Below are 22627 nucleotides of genomic sequence, written 5' to 3'. Positions count from 1 at the left end.
CAAGACAGCGACAAATTGCTTTTCCTTTATCCGCCCAGAGAATGAATATCACCCAACTATTAACCTTCAGATCCCTTTATCGTTCCTTTCTACATACCCTGGGAAATCATATCAAAATAAGTCTGTATATTGCTTCTCAAAGACAGATTACGGTAAATTGAATCCACCCCATCCTGTGGTGGTAGGTATAAAAATCAGCAGATCGGTTTATAAAGGAGCAATTTCAATGCAAAGACCGATTAAAACAAAATGCAAATTTGCCCATGAATATTCCATTAAGGAACAGGGGCATACCGAATCCGAACGGCGTGCCGTAGTGCGACATCTCTTTGGGGAGAAGATTTTACGTGCGCTATTTAGGGAGAAGTTTTACAAATGTAAGGAGGGGATAAACACCGATGAAAATTTTTTCTGATATTCTCGCCAGTTTTTCGAACCCAGGCGTTCTGCGTCATAGGCGGACATCCTAACCTCTGCGCTACGGTGGGACTAACTAAATGTTAGCCCCATATTATCCCAAAGGGCCGGCATATCCGTTAATGGGGTTTTTGGGGCTGGCCCGGTACTAGTACAAACTCGGGTAGTTAGAGGACCTCAAATACATGGTTCCTAATATTCGTACTCTTCAAATTAGGTAAAAAAGAATATTTTATCGGCTCAAAACCTCAAATCAGCAGATTGGTTTATAAATAAACGCGGCTAATAAATACGGTTGTTATGAGCTTAAGATCTTAAATTGGCAGATCGGTCAATATGGCACCTATATCAAAAAATATAGATCTGTCCCAAATTTCAGCCAATGTCTCTATTTTTAAGGCTGTAGCGTGATTACAACATACGGACAAACACACGGACAAACACACGGACATTGTTTTACGAAATATATATTTTGTAGGGTCGGATATGGATATTTTGATACTCCCTATCGTGTGGTGGTGGGTATAAAAAAAAAACAACTAAAATAAACTAAAAATCTACCAACCATTCAACTTAAACCATTCAATCATAAAGTGAGAGCTTAACGTTGTATTGGTCGCCAAAACACTATTTATAGCAGCGTTGTCCAAAATTAAGACGTAATTGTATGTGTGTGATACTCTTCTATTAATCTCTCTATGTGCACCAATACATTTATTGGACAGTTCCGTTAATATTTTGTAAAAACAAACATTATATACAAAATTTTATATGCTTTTTTTAGTCATATTCATTCGTTGCTATCATTCAAAGACTGAAACAAAGAGGATAAAAATACGTGTGACTTGCCAACAACGCTACTGTATAGTGCTGCACAACTTTCAAAGGTATTAACGATGTGTTTGTCTATGGATATTTTAGTTTTATGGAAAGAAGTGGGATCTTCAATTATTTTGTATTTATTTTGGAGAATTAGCCAAATATTTTCCAAACTAAATTTATTTTGCGTTTAATTCAATTCGGGGATAAACAGGATATTTATATCTAGATTTAGAAGAAGGTTTAAAATGCTTTTTATCTCCATAAAAATCTGTGGGAACAAATTGAAAATATTAATGAAATATAATTTTTAGATAAACCAAATAAAATAAATTTGGAAATTAAAGTTTTGGATTTTTCTACATTTTGGTAAGTTGACTCATCGATTTTTCTAAAGTTTTTTTACGTAGCTTTTAAGGAAATCATTATTCCCCAAAATGTGGTGCTCTACTCTCAAATAACTTTCATTTGAGTCCCATATTGCAATGATAGGTTTTTGTATAAGTTTGGGTGGATACGGAACACATAAATGAAGAAACCAACTGACCCAACTTCATGTTCATATACAAGATACAGTCAAGGAAAAAAGTCTACATACACCCCTTGGTTTGGAATTTTAAAGAGATTATGAAGAAGTTGGCAAACAATTGTATGGTAATATTTGAGGCTTTATCAAGTTAGTTTTTATGTAAATTAAAAAGCATTTTAACAGCATTTAACAGAAACAGTGATGCCAAAAATATATAAAATTTGTAGGAAAAAATTCTACATACAGTATGGCAACTCCTAAAGAATATAGAATATGTAGACAAAAGAGATAAAAGAGATAAAAGAGATAAAATTAAAAGTTATATTTTGGATTGGTGGCGTTTTAAAAGCGTTGCGTTGAAGTTTAACCTTTAAAAATGACAGATTGCAAAGAAATACCAATATTAGTTCGAAGTATTTTGGTAAAGCTCCGAAAGGAAAACAATTCTTATGGAGAAATTGCTAAGATAGTAAAATTGAGCCGATGTACTTATACCATTAGTACCGAAAATTTGCCACGATCTGACAGACCTAGGAAGCTTCCAGACGCGATGTAGTCAACCAGGATCCAAAGATTATTACCTTGAAATTAGCAGAAAACATTGAAAAAGCTTCAAATGTTATTGTTACACCACGGACAACAATAATTGTTTTACATGGCACAGGATTGAGAAGCAGGGTAGCACACAAAAAAAAACCCTCAATCCCATGGCAGCCGGTTGTACGTACCGGATTGACCCGATGGAATCCTTCATCGGCAAGGGCTGCTGCCTCGGTGTACAACACACTGCTACAACAACAACAACAAAACCATTAATTTCAGCGAAAAATCGTAATCTTTGCCTCGAGTTTGGTAAAACACACATAGACGAATGCTTCCATTTTTAAGAGCATGTTAGATTTACGGACGAAAATAAACACAACATTTACGGAAATGATGGTCGATCCAAAGTTTGGAGAAGACCAAACTATTCACTTGATCCAAAAAATATTAAACCTAATAAACGTGATAGTGGTAGCGTTATGGTTTGGGGTGCTATTGCTGCATCTGGTGCTGGTCGTTTGGTATTTGTCGAGGTAATATGGATCGCTATCAATGTAAAAATAATATGAAATAAAATCTGACGGCATCTGTTGAGTGCTTGGGTCTTAGAAATTGTCTTCCAACAAGACAACTACCCCTAGCATACTGCGCATGTTGTTCAAGATTGACTTCTTTACTATACTCCATGAGAGCTTAATTTACCACCCAAGTTACCAGATTTAAACCCAATAAAGCACATATGGGACGTTTTGGAAAAATTGATACGAAAACATAACATAAGCAGCCGTGAAACATTAAAACCGGCATTTATTTGTTTATGGGCAGAAATAACACCCGATATTACGAACAATTTGATGGCATCCATGCCCCGACGACTACAAGCAGTCATTGATATCCAAGTTGGGCCAACCAAATACAAAAATTGAATTTTGGTTTCATATGTTACATTTTGAAATATAATCAGTTAAAACCACCAAAATCAAGGGTGTATATAGACTTTTTTCCTTCACTGTATAAATCGTTTTTTAGATGCTCTATTATTTTTTATTTGCCAACTATATTTGTTAATAATTAAAACTTTGCAGGCTTACAATCAAAACAATTTATTTAATGATAATTTTTATATATAACTAGCCGAACCGGCCCCGCTCCGTGCGCCTTCTTTAACTCTCTAATATCTTTTTAGGGAGGGGACACTTCGCCCTGAATGCGGATATCGAATTCATGCCATTGTAGCCTATGACGCTGAACGCGTTCGAATCCTGGCGAAAAAATCGGACAAAGCGGTGTTTATTCGCTCTTAATGTTGGCGACATTCGCGAGTGACAATGTCATGCATGGTCATTTAAAAACTTTTCTCCAAAGAGGTGTCGCACTGGGGGACACCGTTCGGATTCGGCTAAAAAAAGGTCCCTTATCATTGAGTTCAAACTTGAATCGGAAAGCACTCATTGATGTGTGAGAATTTAATGTTCTTTCCTAGGTACTTGGACCCAAATTTTAATACCATATTCATTTTCTGGTCTCCAATATCTTTCATTTGATACCCTTATTGTGCCCATTGGACCACTTTCGGATATGGGTGGCGTTTTTGGGGTTAGGGGGAGGGTCCGCCTCCACCCGATATCTAAAAATTATATAGCCTAGGTTTCCTTCAAGCCAAGTAAATTATGGTCATAATGGGTTGGCGTGACCCCCTATACTTCGATCTGATTTTGTATGCCAGTATCGAAAACTACTCCCGAATACCTTTCATTTCAACCCCATATTGAAATGAACGTCCAATATGTCTGTTTGGGGTTGGGGCGGCCCGATGGGTACTTAGACTCAAATTTTAATACCATATTCGTATTCTACTCTCCAATACCTTTCAATTTGATACCTACATTGTCCCGATCGGTCCACTTTTGATTTTGGGTTGTGTTTTTGGCAAAAGGGGGAGGGTCCGTCCCCCGTCCGATAAAGAAAAATTATATAGCCTGTTTGCTCCCAGACCAACCTACACAATAAGCGAAAAATTTCGAGAAAATCGGTTCTGCCGTTTTTCAGTCTATACGGAACAAACAAACCGAGTTCCATATATCCGTGATTGGCTAATGTGCCCATTTTGAGCGTTTTTGTGGGGGTGGGGTGACCTTCTATACTTCGACATGAATTTTTATGCCAGATTCGTTATCTTCTCCCGGATACTTTTCATTTGATACCCATATTGTCCTTATCGGTCCACTTTAGATTTTGGGTGGTGTTTTTGGGGCAACGGTGGACCCTTCCGTTATCAATAAATTATAAAGCCTATTCCTAATTCCTGACCATATTCGTAATCTATTCCCGAATACCTTGAGTCCCATATTGTCATGATCGTCAAATAAACCTATTTAAACGGGTTTGAAGCTGGGGCGGCTTTCCATGTACTTGGACCAAAATTTTATTATGAAATTCGTACTCTACTCTTGAATACCATTTATTTGAAACCCATATTGTCCTGATCGGTCCACTTTATTCCGATATCAACAAATTATATAGCCTATGTTTGCTTCCAGATCAACCTACACAATCTGTGAAAATTTCAAGGTAATCGGTTCAGTTGTTTTTGAGTCTATACGGAACAAACAAACAAACAGACAGACAAACAAACACACACAAATTGAATCTATATATAAGACTAGCTGACCCGGACACGCTCCGCTGCGCCTTCTTTTACTTTATATGGAACAAAATCTCATTGGAATGTTTATTTTCTACAATTAAAGATCTTTTAGTGAAATACTAAGCTTAATTTGATTAACAGTTTAACTATATAAGAGCCTCTATCTGAATCCCATATGATCTTTATTTGTCTACGAATTTAAGTTTGGATGTAAGGTGTACTCCATATACTTCATTTCAGCTCGATATTCTCATGATGTCTGATTTAGTGGTATTTTCGGGGGAGAGCTGGTCTCCCAGATACTTGGCCCTGAAAAAATATCGGCATCGTGCTCCTTTCTCAAATACCATTTTGTTAAACCCCATATTGCCATTGGCTTAAGAGGAGTTTACATGATGAGGCGTCCCCCAAACACATGGCCCCAAAATAGGTTATCAAATTCGTTTTCTAATCTCAAATACATTTCATTTGAGCCACATATTGGCATGGTCGAAAAATGTTTTCCCTTTGGGGTGTTTGGGAAAGGGGTGATGCCATAAATACATGGTCCTACATTTGGATATCGAATTCGTATTCTACTCCCAAATACCTTTATTTGAGGCCCCCTATTGTGATGGTCACTAAAAAATTGCAGTTTGTGAGGTATTTTGGGAAAGGTGTAGACCCCCAGAAAATTGGTCCCGAAAATGGGTATCAATTCTTGCTCTACCCCCCAATACCTTTCATTTAAGCTCCATATTGACATAGTCGGTAAATATGCCCAATTTAGGGGTATTTTGGGGTGGTCCCCCAAACACTAAGCCATGAAAATATATCAGCAACGTGTTCTATTCACATGTATCTTTATATCATTTATTTAAACCCCATATTGCCATTGCCCTCTAAATTGGATATTAAATTCGTTTTCAAATCTCATTTAAACTCCTTATTGCAAAACTCAGCAAACATGTCCGTGGCCCCATAGACAATTTTCCCGAATATTAATATCAAATTCGTGCTTTACTCCCAAAGACCTTTCATTTGAGCCCCATATTGCTATGGGGGGATGTTTTTGGTGAGAGGCGGCCCCCAAACACTTGGTCCAATATTTGGATATCAGATTCGTATTCTAGATTCAAATACCTTTTATTGAAGCCCCATATTGCCATGGTCAGTAAATAAGTCCTGTTTGGGGGGTGTTTTGGGGAAGGGGTGGACCCCCAGAAACGTGGCCCCACATTTGGATATCAGATTCGTATTCTACTCGCTTTCATTTGAGTCCCATATTGCCATGGTCGGTAAATATGTCCGATTTAGGGGTGTTTTGGGGGTTGGGGTGGTCCCCCTAGCACTTGGTCCGACAATTGGATATCAGATACGTTTTCTCATCCTAAATACCTTTCATGAGTCCCAAATTGTCGTGATTGGTCTAAATATATGTTTGGTAGGTTTTAGGGTGGGACAGCCCCCCTAGGTACCCCATCCCAAATTTGGATACCAAATTTTTATTTTTAGGGTACTATATGAGAGCACACAAAATAAATCGCACCACCCATCTCCGAGATCTGGCGTTTCTGAACATTAGGGTAAGGGGGAGGGTCCGCCCCCCTTTCAGATATCAAAAAATGTAGTACCCTATTTTCACCCCGGGGCCATTTACGCCTAGACCACTTTCAGAAGCCCACTTTGATGTCGCACGTAGAGTCTTACCTAACCTAATGACTATATTCCAGAGTAGAGGAGACAGTGCATCTCCTTGAGGTGTTCCTGATCCATCTTTTCATATATACAGATCCCAAGCTTGCCGTAATGCATCTTTTAGTAAGTCAGTTATTAATAAACTTTCGTACGGCGGTCATAAATGCATAGAAACTCCAGCTCCTTCATGATTGGCGTTGGTTTTACATTATTGCAAGCACCTTAAATGACAAAAAAAATATATAATAATTATATTATATATTCCTTAATTGCTAGAGAACCCTCTGTGTAGCCGAAGGGCTGTTTTAGTGGATTTGCCCTTGCTATATGCATGCTGTGACCGAGACAGGCGGTCTCCAGTGATCATTGCCCTAAGATATGTTTCTATCAGCCTCTCTACAGTAATAGAATGAAAATCTCTTACCTTCGTGTGGTAAGGTTTTCCTGCTTTTGGAATGAACATGACTAGACATTGCCCATACATTCTCTGGCCTCTGAATTTATCCCACAGAAATAAATCTCGAGGATAAGATCTTCCCTAGCCTAGAGGCCTCAAATGTATCGTCCAAGGAGCTGCAGAATTCCACGCAGGATTTGTTCGGAGCCTTTTTCCGATCGCTCTTGTAATATAGACGTCCCAATCATGCGATGCTGAAGAGTTTTCTTCAGTTCTAGGGTCCACCAAGACGGTCGCTGATTGCCCCTTGGCTTGGCACTAGGATATGCTGGCACAAGCGAGTCATAAAGGATGAAGACCCTTGACCATTATGTCTATATCCGCCTCTGTTTCCACTTCCTTTTCTGGTCTAAAAGGGTTAGACGTGCAGAATGTGTGACGAAGTTAGTCACAATCCGCCTTTCTTTTGTTTAGCCGAGGGACCACTTTTGCAATATTTTCGCCAAGGCTGAAACTTATATAATGGCGATCAGAAAAGCTGTGGTCCCCATCCAACACTTCCCAGTCGCATATTCTTCCACTTATATCTTTCGATACAAAGGTAATATCTAGTACCTCCTGCCTGTTCTTGGCAAAAAAGGTTGGTTTATCCCCTTTATTATAAATCGCCAGATTGCAACTTATAATATATTCGATTAGCATCTCACCCTTACGTTGATATCCGAACTTCTCCATATCTGATGATGTGCATTAGCATCACTTCATACAATGAGGTTCTTTATCCCTGGAGAAGCTGCTTCAACCAGAAACTTAAGGCTTGAAGGCAGCGTCTCTAAATCGTGCGCTATGTATAGGGTCTAATTTTTTTTGTCATCGTGAAGCGCACTGGTCAATTCATTTATAAACGTGCTACATATTGAATTTGAAAACAAACCCAAAATAAATAAGAGTTATTAGTTAAATTAAAATTTCAAAATTAATTCAAATAAACAATTGAAATCCATGGTGAAGTAAAACCCCTTATGTTATTATTAAAAAAGAGGCAAACTATATAACACGGGCGAAAAAATAAGTGCTCATAACGACCCTAAAAATCGTAAAAACAAAGTGGGAAAAGCCTCCCCCAAATAAACCTAGAGAATAACAATGGCAGCCCTGTTTAGCTCCTGATAACCGGTGTCATCTAACAAGCGCCAAATAAATAAACACAAATAAATAAACACAATAACCAACATAAAGATATTATTGTGTTTCACAAAGTGTCAAAGCCAAACTTAACAAAACCAAGCCACACAAGCACACACATATACATACATTTATATAAACACTCTTGAAGAGCAACGAAACAGAAAAATAAATATGTCCATCAAAACAACAGAGGAACAACAGAGTCTGCTGGCAGACATCATGCACGCCAACAATCTCTTAGAACATGATATTATGGAGAAGCTAACGGCATCTGCAAAGCGTGACAGAGAAGAGAGCTCTCAGCCAGAGAATAACTCAAAAACTCCACGTTTGGCCAGAGAAACACAACAACAATCAAAGCTGCTACTGGAAATTGAAAAGTGTTTTCAAAAACAGTCGCTGCAAATAAATAAAGCTTTTGGTGAGTTTGAAGAGAAATTCTCACACATATTTAAAAGGTTGGAGGATGTAGAAACAAAAATATTAAACACACTAAACTCTCGAATACAACAAATAGAAAACAATGTTGACAACATCTGTGAGAGATTAAACAAGATCGAAGAAATCACTGTTAATGATATCTATAATCAAATTAGAAAGTTGGAGGAAAGAGAGAGCGAAAAGGAAGATACTGAAAGCATCCAAACCGAGATTCAAAACTTAAAGATGCAAATAAGAAAACAAGATAATCTTGCAGTCTCATGCGACCTACGAATTAATGGAATTCCCTACACTGACACAGAGAGATTAGATGGTCTGTTCAACAGTATCTGCAATGCGTTATGTACATCAACTCCCCCTTATAAATCAATTTATCGCCTTAAAAATGTTAGGAGCGGGCCGGACGGTACTATACTTGTACAACTGTTGACGCCATACCTAAAGAACTCGTTATTAAAATCGCTTTCTCAATTTAGAAAGAATTCAAAAACTAATTTGCTTCTACGGCATATCGGGTTCGATTCCGATAGACCTATACATATAAACGAGAATCTTACCACGCACAATTTTAAGATCCTCAAAGCAGCTATTGGGATGCGAAAACAAAACTTGCTGACATCTGCCTTTTCCCGACGAGGCCTAATCTACGTCAAATCTGCCGCTAATAATGAACTTATATTAATTGAAACCATTGTCCAACTTAATCAATTTTTTCTCTCGCTCGACAACACCAATTAAATTTTTCCGTACTATAATTTTAAATGCTACATTTTTCTATACCATAATTTTAAATGCTAAACATCGTATTCTTAACAAATCCTTTTTTGTCCAAATCTTTATTTCTGTAAATTCTATAACTTATTTTGCGTTGCCATCCACTCAATTAAATGTCTGCTGGAAATAACGCATCGAGTTCCACTGACGGAGTACGAAATATGATAAGTATACTCTGCAGGCAGAACAAGGGTCTAAATATTTGTCACATTAACGCACAAAGTTTAAAAAATAAAATAGATGAATTCAGGTATATTTTTGAGCAATCAAACGTGGACGTTATATGCGTTTCCGAGACCTGGTTCAGTGCATCCATTACAGACAACATTATCAACACTTCCGATTACAATGTCGTAAGAAATGACAGGCGTAGCGTTGGCGGAGGCGTTGCAATATACATTAAAAAGAAGTTTTCTTTCAAACCTGTCTCGAAATCTACGGAAGATAATAAAATCGAATACGTTTTTATTGAATCAATGATACATAATCGGAAAACACTAATTGGCTCTATCTATAGACCAAATTGTATGATCCCATATGATTCGCTAATTACTGCCATGATGGACATCACTGTCAATTTTGTTGACATAATCATAGCCGGCGACTTAAACAGCAATTTGCTGAACGATACCAGATTAACTGATACTCTTAAATCAATCGGCATTCACACCGTAAACACAAATACACCAACTCACTTTTCAAATTCTTCAAATAGTCTTCTGGACATTTTTCTGGTAGATAGCCCTGCCAAAGTTTTACTCTATGATCAGCTAAGCGTACCATGTTTTTCCAGGCATGACTTAATCCTTATGACTTATGACTCCCATCCACCACCAGAGGATCAGGAACAGCCATTTTTTAACTTTTCGAAAACCAATTTTAATACATTATCACATGAACTTTCTAACATTAATTGGAATGCAATATACGATTTTCAGTCAACAGATGATCAACTGGATTTTATCAACAAAAATCTAACACATTTGCTAGAATGTTCGGTGCCGTTAAAAAAAACAAGAATAAGGAAAAATGATAAATGCTGGTTTAATGAAAATATAACGGAGCTAATAAGGAAAAGAGATATGGTGTATAAACGTTGGAAAAGGTTCAAAACTCCACAACTCTACGATGATTTCCGAGCAGTGAGAACGGAAGTCAATAAAGCCATAAAAAAATCGAAGGCAACGTATTACGAAAATAGATTCCGTTCTGCGATGGATTCGAAGAGCAAATGGCAAACTATTAGGGAAATTGGTATAGGCAAGTCAAGTTGCGTTAATATCGACGCAAATCCTGATGACATCAATAAAATGTTCGTATCTACTCCCACTAACCATGAGCCCAGTTCCCATTCCCAAAATATCAATTTAATTCCACAGCGATATCCAATATTTCCATCATTTTCCAGCTTCGAATTTTCATGTGTGTATCCAGGTGATGTCATTAGCAGCTGTCTGTCCATTAAATCAAATGCTGTTGGATTTGACAACATATATCCACAGTTTGTAAAAATCGTCTTGCCAAGTATAGCTCCATATATTACCTACTTGTTCAACACTATTATAACTACGGCCCAATACCCTAGGGCATGGAAACACTCTAAAATACTTCCAATTCCAAAGTCGACCGGAAACCATGAATATCGCCCTATAGCCATTTTGCCGTACCTATCAAAAGCGTTTGAGCGTATTATACATTTACAAATTGGCGAGTATCTTCAGCGCCATGAATTGCTCACCGTACATCAATCTGGATTTCGTCCCAAGCATAGCTGCATTACGGCCTTAGTTGATGTCGCTGAAAATATACGATCTGGCATTGATGACGGACTTATAACATTTCTAGTCTTACTGGACCACTCAAAGGCTTTTGACTGCGTCAATCACGATACTCTATGCAGAAAACTACAACAAAACTTTAATTTTTCTATCACCGCAGTGAGACTGATTTCAAACTATTTAAACTGTCGAACTCAGTCCGTAGTAATAAAAAAAGTTACTTCCAAACCACTGCCTGTTAAAGCTGGCGTACCTCAAGGGTCAATTTTAGGCCCACTTCTATTCTGCTTGTATATTAACGAATTACCAAACATTCTTAAACATACAAAAATACATATCTATGCAGATGACGTGCAAATATATTTAAACTGTCCCAAATCGCAAATTTCTGAGGGTATAATGAAGCTTAATACGGATTTACAAGCAATTTACTCGTGGGCCCTAGCAAACCATCTTATGATAAATCCCAAAAAATCAAACTTTTTACTTATAAATAACCGAACGAGTGCAGTTACATGCGAACATTTGGTCAAGATTGGAAATCAAAACATTTTACAAGTTCCCAAGGCAAAAAACTTGGGCGTTATTTTTAATCAAACCCTAACATGGAGTGATCATGTTGTTGCTGCCACTGGAAAAGTCTTTGGTATGCTGAGAACGTTATACCAGACACAATATTTTACACCTATTCACATTCGAACCCTCTTAGCCAAATCCTATCTTATACCGGTTCTAATTTATGGAAGCGAATTATTTACAAACTGCGATTCAAGAAGCAAACATAGACTAGAAGTTGCATACAATTCGATCCTAAGATACGTTTATGGACTGAAAAGATTTGAGAGTTGTTCAGCTTTTCGTAAAAGCCTGTATGGAGTGGATATTGCAAACGTTCTGAATATTAAATCACTGGTACTTTTACACAAAATTATATATACTAAAACACCATCGTACTTGTATGATAAACTGCAGCTTGGTAGAACCAACAGAAGGATTTTAATTGTACCAATGCGCCATAAATTGCTGGTATCGGAGTGGCAATTTTTCTTCACCGTTACCCGTCTTTGGAACTCCCTCCCATCATCAATACAACTTAATGGCGACGCAAATAAGTTCAAACAAAATCTTACAAAATACTTTCAAAGCCTATAAATTAAGTGATTTGTTTTTCCTATTCTTCCTCTCAATTAATTATTGTTAATGAATTATTGATTATTGATTATTGATTATTGATTTTTATTTTTATTGCTAATGTAATTAAAATTAAAGCCGAACTTAATGATCCCTTTTGTTAGAATAACGATTCTAATCACATACTGTAATTATAAGATTTTAAATCTTGTTGTATGTGAAACCAAATAAATAAATAAATAAAATAAAAAATAAATAAAAGCCAGCCAGAAATAAGACTTATTAATTTCAAGGCTGGCTACTATTGAATTTTCAGTGTTTAGCGACGGAAGAAGGAAAACATTTAGACAAATCTTAGCAAGAATAACGGCTCCTTGTCTTCCATTCCTTTTACAATTGAGTAGTTTAAATCTCGGAATTTTTAGTTCACAACCCATTTCTTCACACTCTCATCTGATGGACCTTTAGTGCCACCGAAGCGGCCTTAACATGGTGCAGATTTATCTGCAGAAATCGGACCATAGTCAGAATTCAGATTCCACCACTGTTAGCTTCATTTTCTGAGTCCGCCAGGAGTTCATCTTCACAAAACTCGTTTTATCTTCTCATGATGAGTTTCCTCACGCATCCAGGGTCAGTTGACAAAGTAGTGAAACCACTCTTCCTCAAGACACTGGACACTTGCGGTGTGGACGAATCCTTCTTAGACTAGCTGCTGCGCTGAAGTACCTTTTGATATCTGACGCCTTCCCCTATTGATTTTCAGGCTCCTGCAATCCGCCAGGCATGTGGTGGATAGATTCTCAGACAAGTTTTCAGCAACAACTGATAAGTCGTTTTGTGATTTCTCAACCCCACCGCTTCTATACACCTTCAGTCTCAACTAGTTAAATCCGTAGGACATAACTGATCCTTGTCCAAAAACATTAGGTGTAGCACCATCAGATGGTTTCGTCCTCAGTGCGGCTGTGATGCACAAACAAGGTATCCTTTGGACACAACTCCTTCAGGCCTGTTAAGGTTTGCGACAGACAGCCGGAATTTAGTTTGAATACTTCATGTCTCTGGTCGCTGTCAACTTCATCCAATCTACCAATCTTCCAATCGGTGGTTGAAAGTTTGGGATTAGGCCGGAGGAGGCCCCGGCAACTCCGCAACCACATCGGAGTAGATAAATGACAGTCCATTGACTCCCACTCCAATTATTCCTAGGTAAGCAGCCCCATCACCAAGCTGTACTTAGCGTCATTCAAAGGTTCTTGAACCGATATTATTATCGTTCGCCTTAGTTTTTTTGGGCATGTGATGCGCTCCAGGTGACCGCAGCCTTTTGGCTGACTGCGGTGCCGTATCAGACAATATATTTGTGACCATTTTGTGCGCATCGACTAGGTGTCTTTAAATCATATCCAAGGCATGCGTATTGAAAGAAAAGGTGAGATATTTGTTGACCAGTCACAGTCAGTGTTGCCGTTTTTGGTAGGTTCCTACCAAAATTAGTAGGTTTTTATCCTCTTGGTAGGTTGGTAGGCTGACCTCAATTTTTGGTTTTCTCAACATAAATATCATACCACCAATACGTAATTACAGTTAATTACAGAAAAAATCGAAGGGAATAACAAAAAATAATTCACTTCATGCCGTTTCTGTGTATTCGTTAGGAGTGCAGAATAAAACCGTGGATGTTACAAGGGATGCCATGGATGCTTCAAATTTTCGAAAAATAGGGTAAGTTTAGATATTGACTATAATTGGTATGCATGTTAAGGGATCTCTTCCAAATTTCGTAAATCTGGGTAGGGAATGCAGGTTTTGTGCGTTCAATGGCTTCAGTCGGAAAACAGGCAAATTTGGCAGCTGCATACAAATATAGGCAAATCTGGTCCATAATCATTGCCCATTCAACGAAATGAGTATTAAAAGCGCCTTTCTGGGCCCAAATACTTAAATTGGGAGATCGCTTTAAGGATGAGGGCATATATATATATATATATATATATATATATATATATATATATATATATATATACATATATACATATATACATATCTTTTGAGACAATAAACAATTAAAAATTGTCGCCCAGCTTCATATTGTTTGTGAGATTTTCTGTAGCTTGCAACAACGACAAATGCGAGAAATTAGATGAGACGAAATGCCAGTTGCTTATCGGTAGTCTCATGCATTTGGCGATTTGCAACAGACCTGACATCATGCATTCGGTGGTAAACCGTCGATACCTAAGACGATAGATTGGAGATCAGCATATTGGAAAATCGATTGAAGGACATGCCGACGCATCAAATCGATAATCTTACTTTGGGTGTGTCTATTTGGGATTTTAACATATTACTTTTAAATGTTATGAATAACCATAGTGTTGGTTTATTTCCATAGTGGCATGGGTGGATTAATATCCGCACGCTCTTTTCAACCTAACCTAACCTAATGAATAAGCAACATCGTGTGCAGCTATTATAACGCAAAAGGATTTAGGTCCAACAGAACCCACGACGCACAGTGGTATGGGGGAAAATAAATGGAAATAATTCCGCCATCTTCGAACGGATAAAGACATCTTCATGAGACTTACATGGTTAAAGCTGAGGTGTTAAACTACATATGTGCAAGGTCCTAGGGCTCCCGATGGCCCATTGACGGGCCTTCAAAATTTTGTTCGGGCTGATAAAATCGCATTTCATGGTCAAATTTTCAAATTTTTTTGTTGGGAAGAGCTCAAAGAATATGCTTAAATTTGCATATCCAAGAAATTTGTCTAACAAACTTTTTTTTGAAATTTGCACGGATGCGTTTTAAACGTAATTTTTATAAATTGTGTTGACTCAAGTAGGAGATATGTAAAGTACAATATTGGCTTTAAAAAAAAATGGGAAAACGCTTCAAGTTCTCAAAATGCAAAGCTAAGACTCCAACTTATAATATATTTCCTTAATTGCATGCAATAAATTGTATATATGGCAAGAAAAATTTTATAGATGATGAAAACTTCCATTGATGCGGAAGTCCCATGCACTTTAAGTTGGGGTCACTAGCGCCAGACGCAGGCGAAGTGGGTCTAACTTCACGGAATTGTGTATCACGAAGGCCAATATCCCATCTTCCTTCCTTAAGCGATCCTTACGTAGCACATTGTATCGGGGACATCTGTGGAAGCAGCAGGTGTTGGTCAGATTTGTCTCATGGATCGCTGCAACCAATATGGTCGATCTTGTTCTAAGATCATTGCAATTCAATTGCAACAAAGATACACATCCACTTCCTGCCAACATTGAGACCAGGATGCTGTTGCATATATTGCCGCACGGGAGAGATTGGGGGGTCACATAGCCCGAGGAGAAAACGCGGAAGGCGACGCTTGTGACCCACATGTTTGCAGAGCTACTTGCAACTTATTCAGTGTGACTATATTCCCGTTGTTGTTGTTGTAACCACATTTTCATGTAGAGGTGGTGATCCTCGTCAAGCTCCTTTAGGTGAGCAAGCTCATTCCGGTCCAAAGGATCGATTGCCGCGGTAACAGGGTGGCCATTAGTTATTTAAAGGCGCCAATAACCCTTGTCATATCGAGCATCATTGTGTTAGAGCCGGTGCCGCCAGGCCTCTCGCTGAGACTCTATGCTTGATACCGCTGATTGTCCGTGACTGCCGTGGCAGCTACTCCCTATAGAGCATTCCATTATCCGCAACCTGTGGATGCGCCCGGTAACTTGCAGCTAAGCTTCTCGTGACAGCAATGAACACCACACAGAACGGACAACAATGTTCCAGCCAGTGTGGTGCTCACAGCTATCTCGCGCAGGGATTTATGCCATGTACAACTAATGCGAATCCTAAGCGTCCTTTCTTTCCATCTTCAAGATCGAATCGGATCATTATACCACTATTCCTGCTGACGAAATTAACAATTCTCCACCTTCAGTGCTGTCAAAAATGCAAATTTTGCCCATGAACATTCCACTATGAAACAGGTTCAAACTTCTCACATATCAATGAGTGCAGTCCCATTCAAGTTTAAGCTCAATGATATGGGGCCTCCCTTTTATAGCCGAGTCCGAACGGCGTGCCGCAGTGCGACACCTCTTTGGAGAGAAGTTTTACATGGCATAGTATCTCAAAATTTGGCCAGCATTAGGAGTGGAAAACCACCGCTGAAATTTTTTTTCTGATGGTCTCGAATTCGAACCCAGGCGTTCAGCGTCATAGGCGGACATGCTAAACTCTGCCCTACGGTGGCCACCTTCAGTGCTGGGCAGTCGTTTCAAATAAATGGTGACATAGCAAGGATTGATGTCGACGTGCTGGATGTTTGTACCGATTTTGACTAGGGACCACAAGTCATATTTAACTGCCCGGCCAGACCCACTCTTCTCAGTAGGCGAAAGATAGAACACAACACAATACAGATCAGTGAAAATAACTAAAGGACTTCCGCACCAATGGAAGTTTTCATATCTAGAAAATTTTACCCGCTTTGTAGATATGTTAGCCTATAGATATAAAAATAAATGCAAATAGCCCAAAAATAAGGTCCAAAACAAAAGTAATGCTTTATATAAAGGGTGATTTTTTTGAGGTTAGGATTTTCATGCATTAGTATTTGACAGATCACGTGGGATTTCAGACATGGTGTCAAAGAGAAAGATGCTCAGTATGCTTTGACATTTCATCATGAATAGACTTACTAACGAGCAACGCTTGCAAATCATTGAATTTTATTACCAAAATCAGTGTTCGGTTCGAAATGTGTTCATTCACCGTAACGTTGCGTCCAACAGCATCTTTGAAAAAAAACGGTCCAATGATTCCACCAGCGTACAAACCACACCAAACAGTGCATTTTTCGGGATGCATGGGAAGTTCTTGAACGGCTTCTGGTTGCTCTTCACTCCAAATGCGGCAATTTTGCTTATTTACGTAGCCATTCAACCAGAAATGAGCCTCATCGCTGAACAAAATTTGTCAAAATTTGAACACATTTCGAACCGAACACTGATTTTGGTAATAAAATTCAATGATTTGCAAGCGTTGCTCGTTAGTAAGTCTATTCATGATGAAATGTCAAAGCATACTGAGCATCTTTCTCTTTGACACCATGTCTGAAATCCCACGTGATCTGTCAAATACTAATGCATGAAAATCCTAACCTCAAGAAAATCACCCTTTATTTACTATAGGTGAAGCAAAATTTAAGGATTTAAATGGAAGTATGATTGTAGCCGCTGAATGTAGCGGAGGTGTTTTTATTTCGCTCCTCAAAGAAGAAAAACATATATCTATATCTCGGAATAGGTACTACCTATTACGAAAAAAAATCTAAAGCCTTTTGGAGTAGGCTGGAAATGGACTCCAAAGACTCAACATCTGCGGTTGTGGCGTCAGAACATAGCGTGTTGTCCTCCCATCCTATGGATAAGGGTGCCTTGGCACCTGTAGTCGAGTGTAATGCTTCAAGCGCACAACTAGTAGTCAGACTAATAACCAGCCTTTAAGTAAAGGTGGTGTTTCTGACTCGGATTCAGACAGCGACGGTGTCAATGAAACAGTCATCGCAGCCGAATCGAGAGATGAGGGCATCGGGATGACGGCAGAAGTGAGCTAAGAAAACCAAGCCAGCCATCCCGCAAAGTAGCCTCCAGACAGTGTCTTGCGGAGGTAGACAAATTTGGAACAAAAACGAAGGAAGCGAGCACGGCCTCCGAGTCTTCATAGAGGACTGTGACTACCAATAGGAGGCCACAGCCATCACGGAAGGGGAAGATGGTCGCTGAGAATGGTAAGGAGCCGCCCTCTTACGCCATAGTGGCAAGGAAGCCCAACAGAGATGAGCTGACTTATGCAGTCATCAATATCGGCTGTGCATCCGGTAGGATTCCACCAGATCATCGGTCCCAAGTGGAAGATCTGGTTAACGATCGGATTTTTGATTATGTGTAGAACTCTGTAGAGGGCCCACCCATACAAATGATGAGAATTTAGAGGGGAAATCTTTACGCTGCGTTTTGCGTCGTCGGAATGTATTGATACCGTCAAACAGCTCGTCAGAGGTATTTACGCTCCTTGGTAGGGCGCAAAGCTCGACCTGCTGAGAAAGATGGATATCCCGTGACAAGTTTGGCTAAGACTAAAGGCATGGCGCACTAAGGGAGCAAAGCTGTCTTTCAAGATTGAGAAGACTAGGATAGGCAGAAATTTTCACCCGGTACAAAGTTTCTGAACTGAGCCATATCAACTACCAATTATTCTATGCTAACACTGGTACTCGGCCTAGGACCTGTGTTATTTGACATAAAAATTTGAATTATATATTTTCCCCAGTGTTGTCAACGTCGGATGCAACAGTGGTGAGACAGGGAGACGGTGGAGCATACCTGGCATCACTTTGTCTGCCTTCCGACTCTACGACACCGCCACCCACGTCGGAGTTTCAACGGTTCAGAATTGGAGGGTATCGATGGAACACTCTTTCTCTGACCATCGCTACATTAGGTTTAGAATAGCACGGCCAGCGCCGAATCCGATAAGCTTCCGGGCCTGCAGACTTTTTAACAGAGCACGTCGTAAAAAAACGGAAGTTTATTGGGATGTGTATTACACACAGCTCAAGGAATACAATAAGGGCTGCAAAAGTTGCCTCCTGGAAGCTTTTCTGCGAACAGGTCGATAGCGTTAATGACGCTGCCAAGATAAAAAGTTTCTCTCTAAAACCCATGTCCAAACTGAAACTTTAGTAGAAGGTTTATAATTACGGAATTTATGATGAAGGGATCCTTGAGGAGCTTCATACCATTTAAGTCACTTGGGCCTGATGGAATATTTCCGGCGTTACTAGAGAAGGAGGCAGGCTATCTGGCGCCTCATATGGGTAAAATTTTCACAGCCTGCCTAGGACTTGCATATACTCCGAAAGCCTGGCAGGATGCAATTGTGGTGTTTATACCCATATATTGTGGACACCATGATAAAGAGTAGGACATCCAGCGAACTGATCAAATACAAACAGCATGCCTGAATCAAGGGAAGGTCGATAGAGACTGTCCTGCATGAGGTTGTACATAAAATAGAAGAATCCTTCGATGCCAAAACGTACATACTGGCGGTAGGCATTGACATCGAGGGGGCTTTTAACAATGTGCGGACCGACACACTGATCCAATCCTTAGACCAGTACCGGGTGGACACGCTCCTTAGAGACTTGATAAACCATATGCTAAGGAACTGGTGGATAAATTGTGTGGCCCATGGCATATATATAAGGGAGAAAGTGGCACAGGGCATGCCACTCCTATGGGTGACAACCATAAATGACCTATTAAGGATGCTGACTGAGGAGGGATTTGAAACCCGTCTGCTACGCAGACGATGTTATAATACTTCCAAGGCGTAAGGATCCGAACGGACTATGCAGAAGGGAGGAAAGGGTCTTGCATATGGCATAAGACTGTGCTAGACCTAGAGGTCTCAATGTTAACCCAGAGAAGACTGAAATATGCCTGTTTACGAGGAAGACGAAGGTGGGCCAATTTAACGCACCACGTTTCCTCAATAAGACGATTTCGATATCTGACAAGGTCAAATACTTACGTGTGATCGTGGAAAGAAAACTGAATTGGGAGTGTCACATTCAGGAGCGTACTGAGAAGGCTCACAGATGTTGGGCACTATGTAGACCGTAAGGCCGTAGGCTCGAAATCGGGCCTGAATCCGAGGATTTTCCACTGACTCTACAGGAGCGTGATTAGACCAATACTTACTTACGCCTCAGTAGTTTAGTGGACTGCTATGGAGAGAAAGTGCAACATAAGTACCATACAACAGGTTCAGAGAGCATGTTGTTTTGGCAAAGGCGGAGCGATGAGGACCAAGCCCTGGACTGTTCTAGATATCCGACCCATTGACACACAGAATAAATGTGAGGCAGCCACTGCGTCTATCAGACTTAAGGCGATGGGAGAATGGATTGAGGATGGGAGCAGCTCATACCATCGCGGTATAATCGAGGCGACGATAGGAAACCTTGAAGGAAGGGAAGAGGTTTCCGATCGGATACCTGAGATGAACCTTGAAGTCGAGTGCGAGGCACTGCTGCCATCGGCACAGTCTTGGATTGACGGAACCCTAGTATTGCCATCTGGAAGATCATGTGACACGGGTGGATCAAAGCTAAAGGACATAGTGGGCCTGGGGGTCTTCATTGAGAACCCAGGGACTGAGATCTGTTCTACACTGCCTGGCCATAATACGGTCCTGCAGGCGGGAACCGGGCGATCACAGAATGCGTAAAGTGGTGTGGTGCTAACGCGAGGACGTCAAGGTGAAAATCTTTACGGACAGTAAAATTGCCATAAGGGCAATAACAACCAGGACGGTCAGTTCACGAACAGTCTTGCAGTGTAAGAAGGAGATTAACGCCTTCTCTGAGGATGGGAAAATCTGCATCGTTTGGAGGCGGGGTCATAACAGAGTAAGGGGAAATAAAAGGGGCAGACGTTTTGGCGATGTAGGCCAGAGGACTGCCGTCAATAAACTTGGTTAACCCGAAGCCTTTCGGGTCGACGCAGTCCGAGTTAAGGGAGTGGGCGACGAATGCGCATGCAACATTGCGGAACAGCGAAACGGTCGGTAGGACGGCGAAATCCTATGGGGGATCCTGATCGTGAGAAGACGATGCTATTACTGAAAGGAAGCAAGAAGGAGGTCAGTATAGCTATTGACATCATAATGGGACACATAGGACTACGAACTCACTTATGTAAAATCGGTGCGGCAAGTGGTGATAGCATGTGTAGGGATTGCGGGGAAGATGATGAGACGTTGGAGCATTTCCTTTGTCATTGCCCGGCTTTGGCATCTAACAGATACCGGCACTTAAGTGGAGACACAATACCAGATATAAACCAAGTTAGGGAAGTGGCATTGAAAACAATTAAGTATTTTGTAAGCAGCACGGAATTCCTTACTTAAAATTTTCTTTTTAGAGGTTACTTAGGTTAATAGCTTAGGTGTAAGTCCATAGTGGCGGGGCGGATTAATATCTGCACCCTCTTTTCAATCTAACCTAACCTAAATGGAAGTCCTATGGACAATTTTGTTCTAGGGATTGTAGAGCAATGCAATGGTCTTAGAGGCAAAATCGACGATATAGTGGATTTTATGACTCGGAAGAACATATTGGTTGTGGCGATCCAGGAGACAAAGCTGACCAACACATGCAGCTTCCTCAGATGTCACGGATACAATGAGCTACGTAAGGATCGCTTAAGGAATGGAGATGGGAGATTGGCCTTCGGATACACCATTCCGTGCTGTATAGACCCACCTCGCCTGCGTCTGGCGCTAGTGACCCCAACATGATGTGCATGGGGATAGCAGTCAAGTCCGGTACTGCCGAGATAGAGCTATACAACGTGTACATACCGCCAGTTGGTACTTGTGACCCAGTTAATGGCCAAGCTTACAAGCCCGACAACTGGGTTACTATCTGGCCATAATTATCTAGTTCTAGTAAACTTTAATGCGCATAACGTTTCATGGCATTCTCCCTTAGGTAACGACCAGCGAGGAATAGCTTTGACAGAGCAGGTGAATGAGGCGGAGACGGTGAATGAGGATGCCCTAGGATTACGAGGAGGTGTAGCAGCTCGCCAGACATTTCCATTGCATCTCCTGATTTTCTGAGTGACGCAACCTGGCAAGCCGTCATTTCTTTGAGATCAGACCGCCTCCCCATAATTATCTGTATCGACCTGAGGTTATGAAGTCGCGAGGTCGACTTCATAACCTCAGAGCGCCCGACCTTTATCAATCAAAAGAAGGCTGACTGGGTCGGCGTCAGAGATTACACCAATCGCCACTTCAGTGAACTGACACCCCCACAAATGTACTAGTTGCCGAGACGAAATTCTTAGACATCGCTCGCTTTATAGCAGCCGGTTGAATACCCAAGTGCGACCCAATTTTCCGGCGTAGGCAGTGGTACTGGCAGACGAGCGTGATGGGATTCGTTGCACAGACCGCACTAACCCCAGAATCAACGAGCTGAATCTGGAAATTGACAGGGTAGTCAACGAACATAAGCGAAATTTGTGGCTGGAATACTTGAAGCTGTGTAACTTAGGTACCGGTTTAGGCAAGCTGTGGTCTACTGTTAAGTCACTCTTGAGCCCCGTTAGACAGGGTGACAGGACCATAATCACTTTTGGCGACATAACCGTGACTGATCCGAAGAGGTGCGTCAGGCTGTTCAACCGTCAATTTATTGCGTATC

General features: G+C 40.3%; 1 protein-coding gene across 4 annotated transcripts in view; it reads right to left on the bottom strand.

Moving 5' to 3' along the window:
- LOC106087127 (trafficking kinesin-binding protein milt) overlaps nt 1-22627 on the bottom strand; it is a 130278-nt gene that overhangs the window by 96558 nt on the left and 11093 nt on the right. Inside the window, exon 1 of one of the 4 annotated variants that reach the window (XM_059366123.1) lies at nt 6645-6665. The exons of the other annotated variants lie outside the window; for them this stretch is intronic. The gene's annotated coding sequence lies outside the window, so the exon portion shown is untranslated. Of the gene's footprint in view, nt 1-6644; nt 6666-22627 lie in introns of those variants that run through there. 4 annotated transcript variants of the gene reach the window in all.

Source organism: Stomoxys calcitrans, chromosome 3 (genome assembly GCF_963082655.1).
Source record: "Stomoxys calcitrans chromosome 3, idStoCalc2.1, whole genome shotgun sequence".
Classification (NCBI taxonomy): Eukaryota; Metazoa; Arthropoda; class Insecta; order Diptera; family Muscidae; genus Stomoxys; species Stomoxys calcitrans.
Note: the sequence above shows the minus strand (reverse complement) of the source record. Positions and strands in the feature narration are given on the sequence as shown.